Consider the following 4,931-nt stretch of genomic DNA (forward strand, 5'->3'; position numbering starts at 1 on the left):
TCACACACACACCGGGCACCTTCACAGGAGCAGGCACACGTGTGCACACGCCAGCCCTGCTCCCCCGTTCACACACACCGGGCACCCCTGCTGGAGCAGCAGGTCAAGGGCAGGTGTTTGGGGCTGTGCACTGCTATGGAATTTTCTCCTTGGTGGTGACTCAGCATCCAGGCGCGTGGAGCCAGGTGCCGAAGGCGAGAGGCAGGGCTGTGGGCTGCCCGGGCAGGCTCTGCGGGTCTGGGCACCCACCAAGAATGCTCCTGCAGTGTCTCTAATGGGCCTTGGCAGCCAGGCCCTTCTTGGGGTGAACCAGGAGGCTCCAGACACAGACAGTGACTGCGTCTCCCAGGGAGGCTGGGCTGACTTTGCTCCTACCGCTCTCTGTTCCCTGCACCCCCTCCACCGGTCACGGCCTGGCGGGCTGGGCCCAGGGTGTGCAGCTTGTCGGAGGGGCAGGGACAGCAGAGCCCAGTGCCACCTAGCTTCTGCATATGTAGACCAGGAGTGCCAGGCGTGTTGGCACAGCGCTTTGTAGCTCCACCCTTTGAACCTGAGGACCTGCAGCTGATCTGTAAGGAAATTAGAGCTGTGTTCACCCCAGTGAGAAGCTGCAGCTAGACAGATACCCCAGGAACAGACAGAATCAAGGAAGGGCGCCTCTGGAGGCCCCTGTGGTCCTGGTGCATGTGGTGCAGAGCAAGGACCAACTTGCAGCCCAGTTTACTGGCATGGACACCTCAGCTGAGTGAGTGGATGGTCATGGACACAGGCAGGTGGAGGATGGACATGGATGGACACAGGCAGGTGGAGGATGGACATGGATGGACACAGGCAGGTGGAGGATGGAGTGTTCCATGTGTGGGAATCTTTCAGGTCACTGTCCTTTTGACATTGGATGCTGGGCTGTGTCACTGGCTGTAGGCAGTGACAGGGATGTGAAGGCTGCATGGCCACCTCCTCCCAAGCCTCCTGCCCTCGGCTCACAGTGCCCCTGCAGGCCAGGCTCCTCCCCGGGGCTGGGGAGCTCCCCCCACCCCTTCCACAGGGGCCCAGCCCTGCCTCTTGCCCTTCAAGCTGTTGCATTGCTGGTCCCACAGACAGACAAGCCACCCTGACCCCTTGGTGGGGCTGTGAACGCAGAGGGCAGTGTCCATGTCCATCCTCCACCTGCCTGTGTCCATGTCCATCACCTGCCTGTGTCCATGTCCACCCCGTCCCTGGAGGACGTGCCTTTCCCCCCTCCTCCCCTGGCTAGCAGCTCAGTGAAGCCTTCACTGGTACAGGAGATGTGTGGTCTCCAATCAATTGAGGGAGCTGGGAACTCACTTCACGGTGTGCACTTATTTCTATGGAAAACTAAAGTGTAGAACGCTCTTTACATGTTTACTGACACATACAGATTGGACGTGTGACATGTGGGGTCAAGGTAGGTAGCACCTCCCTCTCCTCAGACTCGTGCCATTCCAGACACAGTTAGGTCCCAGCGTGGGGGCGTGTGCACACACCAAAGCGTGTGCTATATCCTGTGCCCACGCCCACCATGCTGCCCGAAGCTGCCTGCGTCTCCCAGCCAGCTTGCCACCATTATCTGAAGCTCTTGTTTACCACAAGGCCCGGGGGAGGCAAGCAATGGTGGGCGAGTGGAGTGGGCTTTGTGGTAGTAGATGTTTAACTGTACATCAACATTTTGTTCACAGGTCTTTATACATCTTCCATGTCGCTGTTCCTGTATCCGAGAGGGAGGTGGTGTTCTTACACCCACCTCACAGTTGAAGAGATGGGGCTCAGAAATTCATTCAAGCCGGGCGCCGGAGGCTCACACCTGAAATCTTAGCTACTCAGGAGGCTGAGATCTGAGGACCGCCCTTATCTTCTAATTAACCATCAAAAAGTTATAAGTGGGGGTGAGATGCGACTCCTGCTCAGGAGATGGTCTAAGGAGTTGGCAGAAGGCAGACTTCAGAGCATGGATCCCAGGCCCATGCCTGTGGAAGGTATGGGTTCCCGGTGAGTGTGGCTGGTCTTCTCTGGAGTGGGGCCCCTCATCCACTCTGGGAGGGCATGGTGGCATCACAGGTAGACCAACGTGACCAGGACAGAGGCCACTCTCAGTTCTGGGGAGGATGGTGACCTGAGGCCGGGCATGTGGAGAGCTCATAGAGGTCATGAGCATCACTGGCTGCCTGGTCTGTGGAGGAGGGGGCAGGGAGGAGCAGGGATCGAATCCGTAGTTTCTGAGTGTTGCCTGTTTCAGAACTCTCCGAAGCCCCTGACACCAGGCTGGTTTGACCTCTTGCACAAGTAGAAACTGGGTGATGTGGGACTGGTGAAAGGAGGCCTTTCTCTGAGTGGAGCGCGGTCTGGAAGGAGGCCAGCCTCCAGCCATGACATCTCGTTTACCTTCCTGAGCCTCTATAGAAAATGGACCTCTAGTGCACAGACGTCGATGCTCCATAGGCCACAAGGCCCCTGGCCCTAGCCTGGCCTGCTGTACGTCATTAAAAATGCCCCCCCCTTGGTTTACACGTTGGCACTGGGCACTGTCGTGCAGGGAGGGGCTTGTGGAGGCCGCTGTGGAGCCCAGCCTGGTGGATGTGGAGGAGATAACATCTCCAGAAGCCACTGCAGAGCCTGGGAACAAGGGCAGAGGGCAGGGAAGGTGAGCTATCAAGACGTGAGGGCTTTAAAAGGAGGCAGGTAGACCTGGTGCGGCTGCGAGGACCTGTTTTCCTGTCAGCAGTGAGGACACCACAAGTCAGTCATAGATCTCACCCAGGAAACGAGCAGAGGCCTTGGATGTGAGCATGAAATTCTGTAGCCCGTGGTCCATGAGGGACATGGAGGTGTGCATCAGCCAGCATGAGACAGGGTCCAGGGGTCAGGAGGGCAGCGGTCACCCTCCGTGGGCCTCCTCCCTCAGGAAGGCTGAGGGACGCACGTGGAGGAGCGCGTGGGGCAGACTGGAGCCAGCCTGAGTCCCAGCAGCCTTTCACCTGTCCACTGCAGCTTGAAAATGTCTCAAATATGCAACAATTCGTAGCGCCTTGACTAGGCTCTGTCATTTATGATACTGGGACCATCAGCAGAAGCACACACGCACGCCCATGGCTTCACCTGCACACTCACACCCTCACACCAGGACACCTTTCACCCTCATTCACACTGACATTTCTACATTCCCACTTACATACATTCACCGCCATGCTCACACACAACACAGTTTCACATGGCACCAACCTGCAGTCTCGCCTCACACACTTACCCTCACACTTATACACACACATTAACCAAACTCTCATATATGCACTTACAACCTGCAACTTCCTGGGTGGCTCTTGGGCTGCCAGCCTCCTTCACGTAATGACACATTGATTGTACCCTCAGGTACAATCAGTGGGTAGAGAACTGTATTTAACATTCTCACTGGACGTTTTGGAAGATGGCGCCACACTGTGATTTAGAGCAGGACACAGGGGTCAATGGGACCAGATGAACTGTGTGACTCCACCGAGGACACAGACACACAGTGAGTGTGTGCCAGCCCAACGGAGTCTCAGTGTGCGGGGTGTGAGTGTGCACCAGCCTCACGGAGCCTTGGCCTGCAGGGTGTGAGTGTGCACCAGCCTCAGAGAGTCTCAGTGTGCAGGTTGTGAGTGTGCACCAGCCTCACGGAGCTTCAGCGTGTGGTGTGTGAGTGTGCACCAGCCTCACGGAGCTTCAGCGTGTGGGGTGTGAGTGTGCACCAGCCTCACGGAGCTTCAGTGTGCAGGGTGTGAGTGTGCACCAGCCTCACAGAGCTTCAGTGTGTGGGGTGTGAGTGTACACCAGCCTCAAGGAGCCTCAGTGTGTGGGGTGTGAGTGTGCACCAGCCTCACGGAGTCTCAGAGTGCGGGGTGTGAGTGTGCACCAGCCTCACAGAGCTTCAGTGTGCGGGGTGTGAGTGTGCACCAGCCTCACAGAGCCTCAGTGTGTGGGGTGTGAGTGTGCACCAGCCTCACGGAGCCTCAGTGTGCGGGGTGTGAGTGTGCACCAGCCTCACGGAGCTTCAGTGTGTGGGGTGTGAGTGTGCACCAGCCTCACGGAGTCTCAGTCTGCGGGGTGTGAGTGTGCTCCAGCCTCACGGAGTCTCAGTGTGCAGGGTGTGAGTGTGCACCAGCCTCACAGAGCTTCAGTGTGCGGGGTGTGAGTGTGCACCAGCCTCACGGAGCCTCAGTGTGTGGGGTGTGAGTGTGCACCAGCCTCACAGAGCCTCAGTGTGCAGGTTGTGAGTGTGCACCAGCCTCACGGAGCTTCAATGTGTGGGGTGTGAGTGTGCACCAGCCTCACAGAGTCTCAGTGTGTGGTGTGTGAGTGTACACCAGCCTCACGGAGCTTCAGTGTGTGGGGTGTGAGTGTACACCAGCTTCACAGAGTCTCAGTGTGCGGGGTGTGAGTGTGCTCCAGCCTCACGGAGTCTCAGTGTGTGGGGTGTGAGTGTGCACCAGCCTCACAGAGTCTCAGTGTTCAGGGTGTGAGTGTGCACCAGCCTCACAGAGTCTCAGTGTGCAGGGTGTGAGTGTGCACCAGCCTCACAGAGTCTCAGTGTGCGGGTTGTGAGTTTGTACCAGCCTTACGGAGCCTCAGTGTGTGGGGTGCGAGTGTGCACCAGCCGCACGGAGCCTCAGTGTGCAGGGTGTGAGTGTGCACCAGCCTCACGGAGCCTCAGTGTGTGGGGTGTGAGTGTGCACCAGCCTCACGATGCCTCAGTGTGCGTGGTGTCAGTGTGCACCAGCCTCACTGAGTCTCAGTGTGTGGGGTGTGAGTGCACACCAGCCTCACGGAGCCTCAGTGGGTGGGGTGTGAGTGTGCACCAGGCTCATGGAGCCTCAGCGTGTGGGGTGTGAGTGTGCACCAGCCTCATGGAGCCTCAGTGTGCAGGGTGTGAGTGTGCA

The sequence above is a fragment of the Dipodomys ordii genome, unplaced genomic scaffold (genome assembly GCF_000151885.1).
Source record: "Dipodomys ordii isolate 6190 unplaced genomic scaffold, Dord_2.0 Scaffold77, whole genome shotgun sequence".
Lineage (NCBI taxonomy): Eukaryota > Metazoa > Chordata > Mammalia > Rodentia > Heteromyidae > Dipodomys > Dipodomys ordii.